A 17,898-nucleotide genomic window follows, 5' to 3' on the forward strand; every position below is an offset into this window, starting at 1 on the left:
ATCATCAAAATGGCGATATTACCAAAAGTTCTCTATAAGTTCAATGAACACACTTTCAAAACCACTCAAAACTAAAAGAAACCCACTCCAAAATGAAATGCCAGCAGGCTGACAGGGATCATCAAAAGTGTGGGGACACAGAACAAAGGGTAGGTATTTCAGTTCTTGGCAGACTTTTTCATCCCAGTAGCCACAGGATGATCTGAGTGGTGCTGAATTAGCCCAAAACATCAGTTAAACACAGGGATTTTTACACAAAGCAAATAAAAATGTACTCTCGTATTCTTGTACTAAATTGCCAAATCATCTTTTTTTTTATTACTATGTTATAAAATTTAAATGCTACATATAAAATTCTTATCCTTTTCATGTTCTGTTTAAAATGGCTCAAAGATCAGACTGTATATTTGAAGCTCAAAGTGTCTATACATCAGAATACTTCTACCTTCCTATGTCTGGTTCTCTTGGTAATAAATCAGGATGTTTTACAGGCCTTTGATGCCTCAGTCCTGCTAACCGAAAGGAACTGCGTTCTCTAAAATAAATTATTAGACTAACAACTAGAACAGCTTGTAAGTGGGTGGCATATTCCAACCACGATGAAAACAAAAGTACCTGTCTCCAGGCCATAGATGAGAATCCCACAGTCTTAATACAGCTTTACCCATGATAAACTTATGCTCCAGGAAGTGGACACCACAGTGTTTCTCACATTACTGACCTCACAATGGTCAGTAACTGAGACTTTTTTTTTGAAGTTCCCAACAACATGGTAACAAGCACGACCATTTGGGCCTATCATAAGAAATTAACAACATGAATGATCACTGAACATATTCATATTTTCCTAGCTCCATCAGTAACTGTCCCAACACAAAGGAGGGCAGCCGAGAGGACTTTCTAAGAGAAGCTCCCTTCCCTCTTGAGGCTGTACTCCTTCCCTGCCTGCACACTGGAAAGCAACATCCTCCCATCCCAAGGCTCACCCTTGCTCCATTCTGCACCAGTCCACATCTCTCCTCCAGGGACACATCCATCAGTTATGGAAAAGGTGAATGGCCACAGTAAACCCACAATGACAAATTTACTCTTCTAAACTGAATTGACAATTAGTAGTTTTTAAATTTTTGCCTTAGGGAAATCTTCAAGTATATACAAATAGAACAGAACAATGAAGGACTATGGATTTTCACCCTATTTAACAATTATCAATATTCTGTCATTTCTGTGTCACCTACAACTCCACTCACTCCTCACCCCACAATTCAGTAGCAATTATTTGCCTTTCCCACCTGAAGTAAAATTACAACTAAGTAATATGGGTTTGTGGTTATTGTTGCTTTTATCATCTTAACCATCTTTAAGCAAACAGTTCAATAGGATTAAGCACATTAACATGTTATATCATCACCATATCCATCTCTATAACTTTTTTCATATTGCTATTTGGATGCATTCCTCTTCCCTTTAGCTTCTGTTAACCTCCTTTCTACTTTCTGTCTCTGTAATAACATAGGACCTCAAAAATGGAATCATACAGTGTATCTCTGACTGGCTGATTTCACTTAGCATGATACCTTCAAAGTTCACCCCTGTGGTGATATTCCATTCATGCATCAATGGACACTTGGGCTGCTCCCAACTTAGCCTCTTATGCATAGTGCTGTTATGAACATGGTTGTACATTTCTCTTTAGGTCTTTGCTTTCAATTCTGGGGGGTATATACCCAGAAGTGGAATTGCTGAGTCATGTGGCCATTCTATTATTGTTTTCCACAATAATGCCAGTTTACATTCCTATCAACAGTGCACAGGATGATAATCTTATCTTTAAGGCAACTAGCACTTGAAAACAATTTGGGGTATAAGAAGTGTACTCAATACACATTATCTATGTAGTTAGCTTAACACTAAAAATATTAATAATGCAGGACTTTAAAAGACACAAAAAGTAAAAATGTAAACATAATGGAAAGCTATCTGAGGCTCCCAAGGGAAAACTAACCTAAAACAACTATGAGTATTCAAGTAGCCTTCACATACCAGCTACATAAGTAAGCAAACTCAGATTTGTTGATGTTCTTATCATGGGCATAAAAATAAACACTAGTTCCAAATAACAAAAACGGCCTAACAAACTATCTGTAAGAATTTTAAAAAGTCAAATAACAACTTTTGGGACAGATTTTGTTTGTTTGTTGGTTTGTTTGTAGTGCTGGGGCTTCAACCCAGGCCTACCACTGAGCCACATCCCCAGTTCAGGAAAACTCTTAAAATATCATCCACCTATACCTCCTAGAACAACACTGTTTTAAGTCAGCATTCTACAGTTCCCCCTCAAATAAACAACTACCCATGGGCATCATCTTCTAAAGTCTGACACTATGTATGTAGTGCTGGTACTGTTATGTTCCCAGGGGTTTTGAAAGCTAGGCAACAAAAATGGAACAGTATGGAACTATTATCTAACAATGGAATAAACAAAATTTATTAATTCTATGTTACAATTTAAGTATTTCAAATTCGAAGGACACAATATCCTGCACAATAACAAAACTGTTCATAAAAGCTATCAATTAACCATAAATGTTTATTTTTGAAGCCTCAATTCTGCTACACTGATGTATGTATTTACCTTGCACCCATATCAACTACAATATTTTTGTAATAATCAGTGTCCAAGTTTTCTCCTTTATTAAATTTAAAATAAGTATAAATATATATGTATTTTTTCTTGACAACTTGGTTTAAGTTGCCAACAACCATCTCATTGCAGACTTATGCTCTTACTGTAAAGTTAAACTTGGATGACGGTACCTTTAGGACCATCTTCTACATACAATCTGAAGCCTGTTAGTTTCCTCAACAATACCATCACCAAACTCAAAGTAGATCCAAGAAGAGACATAATCATAGCTGGTACATATGATGACTAAAATTCATCAAGATACATCGCTATAAAATGGGCCCTTTGTATCCATGGGTTCTGTAACCATGGACTCAACTAATGGCAGAGCAAAAATCACTGAAGAAAAATTGTACTGAACATAAACAGACTTATTTTGTCATTATTTCCTAGTCAACATAACAACTATTTATATAACATTTACATTGTACTAGGTATTTGAAGTAACCTATAAATAATTCAAAGAATCACTCAGAAGATTGGGTAATTTTTATGCATATACTACACTATTTTATACAAGGGACTTGAGGATTTTGGTATCGCCTAGAACCGAACTGAAGGTCCTGAATACACAAATATATATATATATATATATATATATATATATATATATACACACACACACACATACATATATATTAATATCTGTACTTTGGCTTTTTTAAAAGGTTGAATCCTCATGAAGAACATAACACCAACACCGCTACCCTCCAAAAAAAGGACCAAAAGAAAAAAGAAAACAACAACCTATTCTTCTTTTTGTTGATTGGCAGATACTACCTGGAAAAAAATGCACTGCGACAGTTCTTCATGTTTCAGTTGTCTCCACCACCAAGTACCAGAACTGATGCTCTCCTCTCTTTTCTGGGACTCCTCTTCCCTCATGCTGTCCATGGCTTAGCACCTTAGTATCTACTCAGATGATCCTTCCTCAGGGAGGACCATCCAGACACACCCAACAAAAACAGCTCTGCTCACTGATTCCACCCCAACCAATCTGTAGCCCCTTCTTTATCCTGTGTGAGCTTTCTTTCTAGCACAATTTACTACCAAAGACTGTACTCTGACTTATTTATTTTCTATCTTCCCTCCTAGAATGATTCTAATTTTTTGACATTTACATATAAAACTGTATCATTCAAGGGGGAGAAAAAAAACTTCAATACAATTCTACATGAAGAATTCATTTTACCAATATGGAAACTGAACCCTCCATCTGCTAAACAGTAAGCCAGGACCTGGCTATAGCTAAGTTTCTACCCTTAATCTCAGAGGGACTCTCAAGATCATATAACTCAGAGCTTCAAGGCCAGCTCAGTGTGAACACAGCCATACTTCAATCAAACACAGAATGTAACTGGCTATAAGCAAGCACTCATTTCTTGAAGTACAGAGTCACAGGCAAAAGCTGAAGATAATTATTACAGAGGCTCCTCAACACAATTAGAATAAAAATCAAAGCTCAAGAAACTACACCGACTGTTCAACTGACCAAGCAATTGTAAAAACTAAACTCTTTGAGTGCAACAACACTTTAGGGTTGGCTGAGGTGAACATGAATGAAAAAAAAAAAAGCTAAAAACACAGGGATATGTGGGTAGCACAGGAAGCCCACCAAGGGGATGCTGAACACAAGAGGAAGAGAGAAAGCAGGCCATGAATAAAAGCTCATTGAAAGGATAGCTACTACATAATTTCCAGGGCCTAGTGCATAATGAAAATGAAGGGCACTTTTAAAAATGATTATGAACCTCAAGATGGCAACAAGAACCTGTTAAACGCAGCATGGGCCTTGTGTGAGTGCACAGCAAGAATGGAAATGCAGAATCAAGCCATCCACAAGTGTAGAGGAGACCTTCACAGAGGCTGTGGACACCCAGGCCCAGCAATGTCCAGCTATGTCCTCAGACTCGCCTGGGAGCTGGAGGAGGATATACTTTAAAATCAAGGGGAGGGGAAAGGATAACTGCATTAAGATCTTAAAAACACATTTCTGTGGTTGAGTACAAGATTAATTACCAGAACAGATGGGCACTTACTTAAGGCAGGAAATGGAATTGATAAGTTTTGTTGCAGGGTCATAATGAAGATGTTCTGGAGTCTGTCACTACCCAGGAAAGATCAATATGGCTCCCTGAGAGCAAGATGACAAGAACCCTATACATCAGATCTGAAATGCCTGACATAAAGAGAGACAGGAGAGAGATGCCAAAGACAGATTCTTCCCTATGCACTAACTGCTCAGGGTTAGTCACTGTTTAAAAAGAAAGAAGGAAGGAAAGAAGGGAAGGAGGGAGGCTGGGTTATTATCAGGGAAAGAGATGGAGTCTGGGGTTAGAAAGCAGAAAGTTTCCTAACAGAATGAATCTTGGGAGAGTTAAAGTTTAAAACTAGGAAGTTAAAAAAGAAGCCTACAAAATTCCCAGCTATGTCACCATTCCAGATGACACATCTGTCTACTTTTGAGTTCATCTCCCAACTTCTGAAATGTTGTGATATATTCAACCAAGACTGCCATGTTTTTAATCACCTACATTAAATTTATTTTCCTGAGAGCTTAAGCCAAAGAAGCTTTATTACAAAGAAAACGTATATGGAAGTTTCCAAGCAAGTTTCACAACACTACATTGAAAGCATTCCCTGCTTCCCATGCTGTGCACATCTGGGCCACATTAGGAATGAAACTTTAACTTAAACCTTCCTTGCCTTATTTCTAACATAAAACTAGACAACATTAAGACACTACCGGTAAGAACGACTTAAATCTGATGTCTGTCTGGAGGAGGTTCCCAGCTGGTGTGACGCACTGCTATTTTATAAGTTCTGAAACAGAAGTCACTGCTTGGTACAAAAGAGACACCAACCTCCTAAGGTTTGTGGCTTTAACTGGGTGCCATCAGACATGACTGCTATTGGCTTTCTTCAACCTTCCTCTATCTCTAAGAACCCTCCTTGGGTTTCCACCACCGCGTTCATTGGAACCTGCCTCCAGAAAACAACAGATTTTGCAAGCAAAGCAGCAAAAGAAGACAAAGCTGTATAAAGCCAACCAAAGTATCAGGGCAGGGTGCACAGAATTTCTTGATAGAGCAGAACAATTAAAGAAGCATCTGAAGGATAGACAGAAAACCAGGAAAACAGTGAAACATGGACAACCAAGTCCAGCTGATGATGAATCACAGGAATGGGGAAGGAGAATCAGGTGATCCTGAAACAAAGAAACTGCAGAATCCATTTTAAGATGTTACTGATATAAAGTAACCAAATGAAAATGGAGTGATGCTGCCCTCTTGAAGGAGCCAAATAAGCACTCAAAGAGGCTGTGAAATTGCTATTAAATCTCATCATTACATGGGCACCATGGAAAGGATCCCTATTATTTGGGCCATCTAGTACAGAAAAATGTTATTTGGTCATAGCTGTAGCAACAGAAGCAAACAACTCAACATTTTGTTCAGATCTTCTCCTGACCTTGTTTCTATGTGGCTATGTGAAAGTGAAAACTTGTAAGTACTTACTCCAACTTGCCAGAGAGACAAGACTTCCACTATTTTCACTGATGAAATGGACCCTCTGTGTGGTTCAGTCAAAGTGAAGCTGCACACAGAATTAAGATAGAATTTCTACTTCAAACCTAAGATAAAAATAGGTTTTGGGAGCTACAAATATACACTGTGTTCTAGATTATGCCATTGGTTGAACATTTGAGAAACAAATTTATATTCCTTTGCTAGAAGACCATGCCTATGCGGCAATACTTTTGTTTGTTGTTTCGTTTCTGGGGATTTGGGGGGCGGGGTACTGGGGACTGAACCCAGAGGCACTTCACCACCGAGGTATGCACCCACCCCTGTAATTTTATTTACTTTGAGACAGGGTCTAAGTTTCTCAGGCCCTCACTCAATTGCTGAGACTGGCCTTGAACTTGTGAGCCTGCTGCCTAAACCTCCCAAGTCATTAGGATTACAGGAGTTGCTGGGATGGTAGTCTTCTGTCACTGTGCCCAGCCTGGGCAGCAAAGTTTAAACTGCACTTAGACACCACTCCGGACAACGTAACAGAAGCAGACTCCTGAGAACATGGGAAGAAAACCAGTGGTACTTCAGAGGTATGATGATGGTATCAGTGTAGGTACACCAGTTAGAGAAGTGGAGTTTCTCATTTCCAAAAGGCCTGTGGACCCACCTGAGCTGATTCTAACATCCCAGATGATCTCTAAAACCCTACTGTCCTGGATCTCAGAGCCACTGAAATGACATGAATGGACATCCATGAATATTTTTATACATCTCACTTCAGAGTTCCTTTAAGGTTTTTTTTTAATATATATATTTTTAAGTTGTTGATAGACCTTTATTTATTTTATTTATTTACATGCAATGCTGAGAATCAAACCCAGCCTCACGCATGCCAGGCGAGTGCACTTACTGCTGAGCCATAGCCCCAGCCCCTTATTTAAGTTTTATAATGTATTTTCCTCCATTATCTAGTAAATGCTCTAATTGACAATAATTTTTAATATAATGGGTTATAAGGAAATGAGCAATGTGTGACTGACATAAAAACAAATTACCCAGTAAAGAATATTTAACATTTATAGATGTACAAATATTTTCAAAATTTTTGAGTGATAGTTTTTGCAAGGAGCATTTATAATTTTCTTTCTACCAAAATAAGGCTTTACCATTTGGGGGAAAAAAATCTTAAACATTCTCCTTAGTGTAAAATTTATTTATTGTACTAAAAAAATTTAAAATGATAAGTCTCTTTACTCTCAGGAATGGTCAATAAAACAACAAGAGTACTGTGGTTAATTTAGAAAGATTCTGAATTGTATTGTAGCCAGTGTCTTATTGGTTTGTAATAGGCTGATTTTTTTTCTGGGGAGGTCTAATTTCTTTAAGGGCAGCAAGCTTTTATATTTAAAAGTGATACCTTTCACTGTGTGATCTCAAGAGAAAGACTTTCTAAATTAGGCATTGTCTTTACCTTAAAGAAGAAAACTGCCTATTTCAGTGTCTTTTTGAAGCAAGACTGACCAAACAGGTGGTAAGTATGCATTTTTAAAATAAGTGTCACATACTGTAATGTGAAACTTTGCTAATAAGAAAATGGCTTCTCTTTGGATTATGGAAAGTTTCCTCTGTGTTTCTAGGGAGGTAGGTGTGTGTGTGTGTCTGTATGTCTGTGTGTCTGTCTCAAGGAACAGTTTGTCCAGGCCGTATATATTTCTTTCTTTCTTTTTTTTTTTTCAGGCCACATATATTTTCAAGATAATGCTTCAAGAAAGCTTTAGAAATGACGTCCTATTTAATCGTAAAATATAAACATGACATTATTTTAGTATCTTCAAGTAAATAATCAAGTAAATAATCACTAGTTGTGCCTTGTATACCTGCACTGGCTATATATGAAAAAGGTTATTAAGTTAGCTAGAATGAAAGAGATTCCTTAATTACTACAAAGTTCTACCTTGCAATGCTACAGTAACCTGCATTTTAAAATATATTTGCACATTTTAGGTATCACACTATATGGTGGCCTTTGGGCTTTCTGTACTATGTTTTTGTTGATATTAAATGAAAATCACAGGCCTGAAAAACAATTTGATGTTTTTGCTAATTCAGAGTAAATAAAAAATACTCATTTTTTTGCCGGGTACAGTGGTGCACACCTGAAATTCCAATGGCTCAGAAGGAAAGAGACAAGAGAATTGCAAGTTCAAAGCAACCCTCAACAACTTATCAAGGCCCTAAGCAACTAAAGGCCCAGTGACAACTAAAAAATAAAAAAGAAAGAAGGGAGGGAGGGAAGGGAGGGAGGGAGGGAGGGAGGGAAGATGGGAGGAGGCAAGCCAGCTGGCTCAACTGGTTAAGCCTAGCAAATATCCCAAAATCCAAAAAATCTCCCAAATCTGAAAACATTTCTGATACCAAACATTTTGATAAGGGATACTCAGTCTCTGTTTACCTTCTCATTTTCATCCTGAAATTCAAAGGGTAAAGAGACATCAATTTAATAATAAACTCCTTATTTTAACGTCAATATAATAAAGTACTCTCAAATCAGGAAATCAAATAGCACAAAACAATTGTAAAAAATGCCTGCTGCTATTATTATTTTACAAAATATTATCATTTCATTGTGTCCCTAAAACATCCACTATTAGTAAGACTATAATAAATGCTCCATTTTCCAAAAGGAAAAACTAAACCAAAAAGATTATTTAAGTATCTGCAATAAGGCAGATCTGACATCTATCAATGACACCTTCTTCTTTCCATAATCAATGCATCTGTCACAACTGAAAAGAACATTCATAACAAAACTATTATTTCCCCTCTCGTCCTCTCTGGAAATGATAAAGCTAGAGATGGAATATCCAGAGAAAGGAAAATGGGCTCCTTCAGGTGATGAAGTCAAGCTCCAATTCCACCCCTCAATGGAAGCCAAGGTCCTTGGAGAGCAAAGAAGATTATAACTGGAATGATGCGTGCATCTAGCTCCTTTCAAGTCTCAACTATGGATCACTTCATTATTGTTCTTTTAAAATGGTAAAAGCCTGACTCTTCCAGTGACAAAGGCTCTAAGTCATTTGTTCCAGAACTTCCCCAATGTTGGTATCCCAACTCATTAAGTGAAAAAAAAAAAAAATTGGGGGGGAGGGGTACCAGGAATTGAACCCAAGGAAATTTGACCACTGAGCCACATCCTCAGCCCCATTTTATATTTTATTTAGAAACAAGGTCTGAGTTGCTTAGCGCCTCACTTTTCCTGAAGCTGGCTTTGAACTTATGATCCTCCTGCCTCAGCCTCCTGAGCCACTGGGATCACAGGCATGTGCCACCGTGCCCTGCCAAATTTTGATTAACAGCTTGAAGGACAAAGATTGCTTCCTTGGAAGACAATCTTTTCCATTTCAGAGTAGCTCTGCTAGAAGTCATAATGGTACTATGTAATTTAGGACAAATCAACAGTATCACAATGCACTAATGACTTCATGAGAAGGCCACTCATTTGTTTTCTACTTTTCAATGATAAGAAATACCAAAGTCAGGCATCACCAATATAGTCAACATCACCACCCAGAGCCTGGGCTGATCGTTTCACTCTGTCATCAGCTTGTGGTTTAGCAATCCTTACAGTTTCAAGATGGCTCCCATCATTTCAGACATGACAATGTCCAGTGAAAGAGATCATTTCTTCTTGAGACTTTTTATTGAAGTCAATACTTACTTAAAAAAGACCTCTAATACATGTCTGCTATAATATGAATATAGCTTATTCCCAAAAAGACTCATGCTGAGGCTTCGCCCCCACTGTAATGGTGTTGAGAAGCAGTAGGACTGTTAAGAAGAAGGTGGAGCCAACATGCACATAAAGGGTGTAATGTCTTCTTCCTGAGACTGTATTAGTTCTTGCTGGAATGTCAGGTTGCGAAACAGGTCAGTCTCTTCCATCCCCTCTCTGGCATGTACTCTTCCATCTGCACTCGCCTCCCTTCTGCTTTCCCACCGTAATACAATGCAGCATGACACCCTTAAAAGAATCCTAACAGAAGCTAGCACTATGCTCTTCCAACTCTGAGTTGGAAGTAAATAAGTAAACTCTTCCAACTCTCTCTTTCATGTATACAGCCTCAGGTAATTTGTTGCAACCACAGAAAATGGACTAAGAAAATGTCTTCTTGAACAGAGGTACAGCTGGGTAAGGAAAATGGGTCTATCCCGATTGGTTGGCATCAATCACAATTTGCTCTCCCACCTCCCCTACCACTACCAAGATTGTGCCTTTCTTGAAAGACAAAGTTATACTAGGAAGCCACATGATAAAATCAAGGTTCCATCAGGAGGAAGAATGGGGCAGACGGACAAACAAGCAAGTGATCAACATTTGTGACAGGTATATGAAATAAAAATCTCTTCTTGCAGTAATTTCTTTCTTTCAACCATCTGACAACACTTGATCTGATCTTTAGATTTAATGAGAAATCCCTATTCCCCTGATGTACTACAAATTCTGTACATGAAGCTACCATGTTCCTTCCTCTAAATATTTTTTTTTAATTTTTTTCCTTGTTAAATATTCCTCTTACTGTCAGGTACAGTTCCAGACCTGCAAGTCCAACTACTCAGGCAGGAGGATAGTAGGTTCAAGGCAAGGCTCAGCAACTTAGCAATACCCTGTCTTAAACTTAAAGTTCTTATTTATTTGTTCACTGGTTTACTTATTTACTTACATAGATGGACACAATGCCTTTATTTATTTATTTTTATGTGGTGCTGAGGATTGAACCCAGTGCCTCCCACATGCTAGGCAACTCTACCACTGAGTTATATCCCCAGCCCAAATTTAATATTTTTTAAAGGGCTGAAAATATAACTCAATGGTAGAGTACTCCTGGGTTAAATCCCCAGTATCACACACACATGCACACATATCGTCTTTTTGTGTACGGTAGTTCTACATCTCTGTATCTGCATGTTTTACCACCCTGAGCTCACTTGGCTTACCAACAACCCACAGAGAATGTCCAGGACCTTTTTAAATGTTTAGTATCAAGTACAACACTAATATTTCCAGTATACAACCTAACATTATGTTGCTTCTATGGTACTATCCCTCTAGAGACTCACAATAAACTTGTTGGAAACTATATATTTATCCTTTTTGAAAGTATCTGTTGAGTCTGACCTTTTACAAGCTATATTTTGGCTTTTTTTTTTTTAATGGAAAAAGTGCACAACTCTGCATTTTTAGTTATGTTGTACTTCACTACAAAATTTTGGCCTAGCTTGCGAACATATCCAGGTCTTAAAATTTTTAAATTCTTTAGTTCTAAAACCTAATGTCTCCGCCATTCTCCTGGTTTTCAGTGATAGAAATTCAAACTTAGAAAAGCTCATTCAGATTTATTTCTCAGCTTTTGCAGAACAGGGCCCTGTCTCCTAAAAACAAAACACGTCTTGTCTTGCAGGAGGCCTTCTAAGACTGCAGTCGCTTGTTGAGCTTCCAAGATCCAGAAACTGCTCTTCACAGGGGTCAGCAAAACCCATGAAGGGCAGAATCACCTGTGGGCTCAAGTACTTCCAATGGACTAAAACCAGAGGAAAGTAGATTCAACAAATGTTCCATGAAAGTTCTAATGGCTGAGGAGACTCAGAGGAAAAAAAAAAAAAAAAACCAAGGTCCACAAGCCAACGAGCATCTCCTCCCAGCCCCCAGACAAACCCTGTTGGAAATTGAGATATATAATTGCAGGGAACCAGAGAATGGAGTCATTTGTTCAGGACATCCTTTCCACATAAGCATGCTAAAAAAGGAATCCATATTATAATCAAATGTTCTTTTAGTGGGCTTGGAAGTCAAGCAAGTAGTTCTCTAAAATACATTCAACAGCCAAACATAGTGGCACATGCCTGTAATCACAGCAGCTCTGGAGGCTGAGGCAGGAAAATCCCAAGTTCAAAACCAGCCTCAGCAACTTAGTGAGGGCCTAGGCAACACAGTGAGACCCTGTCTCAAAATTAAAATATAAAAAAGGGCTGGGGATATGGCTTCGTGGTAAGTCCAACTGAGTTCAATCACCAGTACCAAAAATAAAAATAAAAATGAATAAACAAATTAATAAAAAATAAAATATATTCAACAGCCATCGAGGTATTCTACAACAGGATTAGACCCCAAATACAACAGAGTACTAAATAGGGTCTAACAGGCACTTGGGCAAACACTTAAAAAACTGCCTCAATTACATGAGGCAACTAACCAACTTCCTTGCTGACAGCCCCACTTCTTCCTGAGACCTAAGGCATTCCACCAGGCCTGGCCAAATTCAGCTGGCCTGAAAGTTATCCTGTCGGACAGGCCTGGAGCCACATCTGTGGAGCTCAAGGCCCCACTCTACCACATTCTTTTCTAATTATGTGAACTTCAACAAGTTTTATCTTTTCTAAACTTTGGTTATTAGGTTCAGTATTTTGCTGTTAACAAATTAGCACAAAATATGTTAGTGGCTTAAGATAACACAAATCTATTATCTTCAGTTCTGGAGGTCAGAAGGTATCTGTCACTTATAAGGCCCCTTGTGTCTACACTGGGCCCCCTCCAGATAATCATTATATCACAAAAACCTTAGTCATATCTATGAAATCCCTTGTGCAACACTGAGTAACATATTTACTGAAACATATTTGTTGAAAATTTTTAATTTGATCCTAAAACTTCAATGCTATTAACTAAGGACATGGCTATTTCCATGCATAGGTCACAGTAAAATTAGGCTGTGCTTTCTATTTCAGTGTTCACATAAAATGGTATTTTATTCATGGAGGAGAAAATATAAAGTAATCACTGAAATTCTTGAAGCTCTACTAATTAACACAGAACAAATTCAACAAATAAGAAACTAGGTAAAAGTTAGTAAGAGTTTCTAAACGTTTCACTAAGCTCTTCCTATCATTAAAAACAGGAAATAGGCAAACTATACTAATTCTGGTCTTCCTTCTCTCTCACTGGCCAGCTGAGCTTTGCTGGGCTCTTCTCATGCGGTAGATGTCAAAGAGGTTTCTCTGCATATCCAAAACCAAATTCCTTACCCTTTACAACCTTGCTTCTCAGTCTTTCTTAACTCATTAGACAACAACCCCACCCCATTAAAAACCTTAGCATCATCCTTTTCCCTCACATGCTCCAAATCCATCAGCCAACCATCACATCCATCAGCACACCACATCAGCACCACCTTCAAGATGCACCCAGAGTCTGAGGGCCTCTTGTGATGTCCAGCATTACAACCTGGGCCGAGCCACCATTCACCAACTCCCTGGGTACTGGTAACTAGTTTCCTTCTATCCTTGTCCTCCCAAGTTGTCTAACAGGCAGCCAGAATTTTTTTTTAAACACTAAGATAACATTTTGCTCAATTTTCTCTCTCTTTTAAACTGTGATAAAATCTGCAAATAATGATATTAAACAAATCTTGGGTTTCAATTCAATGAGTACAGACACCATGTAACCAAGACTCTCATCAAGATATAACACTTCTATCTTTGGAGTAGCAATGGGGTAGGGTGGTGGGTTTGTGAAGGGCAATTCAGGCTTCCTTTCCTGTACCAATTCACCTTTCTTGGACTCATCAGGATCAGGGTAAAGAACAAGAATGTGTGCGTTACACAGAGGCAGTGCAAGGGCACTGAGACAACACAGGGTCATTAGATCTGTTATGACTAAAGCTGCTAGAAACATTGCTTTTGTGGCTATCTGGTACTACTGAGTCAATACCAAGGACAAAACTGTTGTGTGACAGGAGGTAAATGTAGCTGCTTGTCCACAGCAGCATTATTCTTAGTAGCCAAGAGGAGCAAGAGGTCCAAACGTTCAATGGATGATTAGGTGAGCAAAGTGCAATATAGCCATACACTGGATTGTTGTTCGGACGTGAAAGAATGAAGCACTCACACATGCTACCAGATAGGCAAACCTTGGAAACAAGTCAAAGAGGCCAAACACAAAAGGTCACATTTATATGAACTTTTCACAACAGGTAAACCTGTAGGACAGAATACAAACTGGTGGTTGCCAGGGGCTGGGAAGAAAGGGAAATGGAAACATTTGCTCAATAGATATGGAGTTTGTTTACAGGGTGATGAAACATTTTGGAACTAGCAGAGGTGACGGTTTCTCAACATTTTCAATGTGCTATATGCCATGCGTTGTTCATTTTATGTTATGTGAATTTCACCTCAAAAGACTTGGGCTGGAGATGCAGCTCAGTGGTAGAATGCTCCTGCACTGAATGCCGAGTTGGCCGGGGGGGGCTCTATTTCTGTGGAAAAATACTCATGGTGTATCACTATAGTCACTGTTTTACTGATGGTAATTTTCAAAATATCTTATCCCCAAACACTTTGTAAGCGGCTCACTGTGACTCTGCATGCTATCCTACAATGCAGCTGCTTTCCACCTGCACAGGGAATCACTACAAGCCCCAACCTCAAGTCAGTAACTAACACTAAGAACAGACTCATGGAACATGAACAATCTGAAGAACCACACACTGATAAAGCACTTCTTAAAAGATGACATACAGTTAGTGTCAAATGCCACACAGGTAAGATATAATACTTTGGTTCTATCTAAATTTTTATTCATTCTGAATCTATGATTTGGGGATTTAGCATTTGCACCTAATAATTTAAATAAAGATGGGAAGGAAAGGGAAATGGGGCAGAAAAGTATTTTCTATCCAGCTAACTTATCTGTCTCTCAAGGATAATCCTTTCTGTTTTTTGCCAGTTCACAGTAAGTGTGTGAAAACAATTCAAAGTATACTTGGGAGTAGGGGGCACTTCATCTCCTTGATAAATAACAGGAGGAAGGAAAACGGATATATGAAGTTCAGAGCTCAAGTGCTGATCTGAAGTCTGTTACAGAATGAATGGGAAACTACCACATTTCTTACATAAATGGTCTTACAATAAAGTACTAAAATTAATTGTCTATAAAGCCCAAGAAAAAGTAATCTTATTATATACCCAAAACATGCACTCCTAGTAAGACAAACAGGAACCTTTTTTCAGTTCTAGAACGAAACAGCATTGAGCATTTAAGAAACAGTAAAACTGCTAGCTGCTGGCTTCACTTATTTGTATATGTTTGGGTTGTTTGACTGATCTCACTTTACATTTTAATTTTTTTTAATACTTTCAAAGTGACATACTTTTCAGCAAATAACTGAAATTCAGTTTCTAACTTAGCAATCAAAATCTAAGTTTGAGATTTGAAGTTCCCAAAGCATAAGCATTTTTCACAGGATGCACACTAGAGCAATGGAATGGGGTTGTGGGTTTTAAAGTGAAATGCAGAGGCTGGGATTGTGGCTCAGGGGTACAGCACTTGCCTAGCACAGGCGGGGCGGCCTGAGTTCAAGCCTCAGCACCACATAAAAATAAAGGTATTGTGTTGTGTCCACCTACACCTAAAAAAATAAATATTTTTTTAAAAAATAAAATAAAAATAAAGTGAAATGTAGGTTTTCTTTCTTCTCTTCTCCTAGCACCCATTCACTCTCCTTGGATCCATGAGGACCAGAGACAAGAGCCAGTACATATGTGATACAGAGAGATCATGCAAGGGCACTGAAATGACAAAGGAAGATCCATTCAAAGTCTGACCCCAAGTGCTATGATCTCCTTGGGCTTTCTTGGGTTAAGGAGTTAAGGTTTACCCACTGAGGCTAATAAGATTTGGCTTCTTCTACCATACATAAAGAAGAAAAAAAAATCTCTTACTGGCTACTTTGGAGCTGGTTGTCATTTTCCACCACTGACTACATCAAAGGCCATCCCAGAGCTGCTCCAGCCAAACTCTGCTCTAGGCACTTTGCCTCAAAGTTGCTCACCGGGATCCCTATGTAAAACACAAAATCTACCTCCTTCAGACTAAGGTGCTGATCGTGAGCCTTCCATCACTAACCAAGGGATGCCCAGACCAAGTGAGAAGCAACCCCAAAGTCAGAGGGGGAGAGGCCTCTCCACACAGATGTGTAAGTATGTCCTGAAACCACTGCCACGTCAGAACCTCAGTCCTTCCACATATTCCACTTGACTGCAGCAATGTTAATACTGTGCTCAAGAGAGTCACTGTGACAAGAGAGTCTACAGTCCAACTACCTGAACTCTTGAGCGGAAGACCAGAAACTGATATCACGACATCACACACAAGAGGTAAAAGTACATCTAATACAAAAGGTAGTTACATACTTGAGTGCTCTGTTTTAGACACTCTGTCTCAAGGGGACTTTTTGTCTTCCTGTGGTAATCTTTGCTCAGAGCAATAATCTCAATGAAAAAAAATTCCAAAAACTTGACACTGTATTGAATTTAGTGTTTATATGCTCAGGTTTGACTCAATGAGTCTATTCTTCATTGGTCTGTCACACAGACAATTCAACTGTCCCCTGTTTCTTTTAGGTTATAATCTGGACTATGCCTCTTTAAATTTCTATGTGGGAGTGGGGATTAGAGTAGGAATGAATTCTGGAATTGAGACGTACCATAAACAGTGATAATTAAAACAGAAGATATGATAGAAATCATTTTCTTGAGTCTGTCTTTTAAATTTATTATGTTGAATGGGGAAATCCCTTAGAAGCATAGTTAAATTTCATGATGTAGTCAATTTTTAAACATTATTTTGGGGGCTGGGGTGTGGCTCAGTGGTAGGGCACTTGCCTGGCATGCATGAGCCCCAGGTTCAATATCTAAGCATGGCAAAAAAAAATTTTTTAATGATTTAATAACATAAAACTTCCAAGATAAACAGAGGTACACAGTAAAAGGTTTTCCTTTCATCCTTGTCGACTAACCACCATGTCTCTCTCCCTGAAGGAGCCAATATAGTTTTCCTATTCTCTTTTATAACTGATAGCCCCTAGATACTCCATTATCCATGGAGTATATTCCAGGGCCCCAGTAATGCCTAAAATCACAGACAGTACTGAACCCTACATCCTACATATACTGTGTATATATGTGTGTGTGTATACACACACACACACACACACACCCATGATAAAGTATAATTTATAAGTTACGTACAACAAAATAATAAAAAATATAATTTAACATGTTATAAAAGATTTCATCATGCTGCTCAGAATGGCACACACAATTTAAAACTTACAAATTGTTTATTTCTATATTTTTCCATTTAGTGATTCTGGACCACTGCTGGCTGTAGGTTAAATGAAATTTCATAAATCCAAACCAGGGCTAAGGGGGTGGGGAATCTGCCATATATACTTTCCCCGCTACTGACCCAAAGAGCCACTTTTCTCTGCATTCTATGCTTTAAAACAATGGATCTCAAACTTCAGCACTGTTGCATCCAGGCCTTGGAGATTCTCATCCTACAGGAAGAGCCGTGCCAGAGAATCTGCATTTATAACACATTCTTTCTTGGGCCATGAGAATGTTGTTGGTGCCAGTACCATCCTTGAAAAACACTGATTTGGTAAAATCAAGTAATTGATGATAGACATGGATGTTCCTAAGTCAAACTGAATGCCCTTCAGTCACCAGGGAGTAGCTTGCAGTCTGCATTAGTTCCCTCAATCAAAACTACTATGGTCTTACTGGAACTACTAGCACACCTAGTAACCACCAAATCTGCAATCTTTACTCTCTTCACACTAGTTTTGTCCCTTCCTA

At 38.5% G+C, this 17,898-nt stretch overlaps 1 protein-coding gene across 1 annotated transcript in view; it reads right to left on the minus strand.

Moving 5' to 3' along the window:
- Positions 1-17,898, minus strand: part of XKR6 (XK related 6) — a 238,713-nt gene that overhangs the window by 169,550 nt on the left and 51,265 nt on the right. The window lies entirely within an intron of this gene.

Source organism: Spermophilus citellus, assembly GCF_964194105.1.
Source record: "Spermophilus citellus genome assembly, chromosome: 16".
NCBI classification, from domain to species: domain Eukaryota; kingdom Metazoa; phylum Chordata; class Mammalia; order Rodentia; family Sciuridae; genus Spermophilus; species Spermophilus citellus.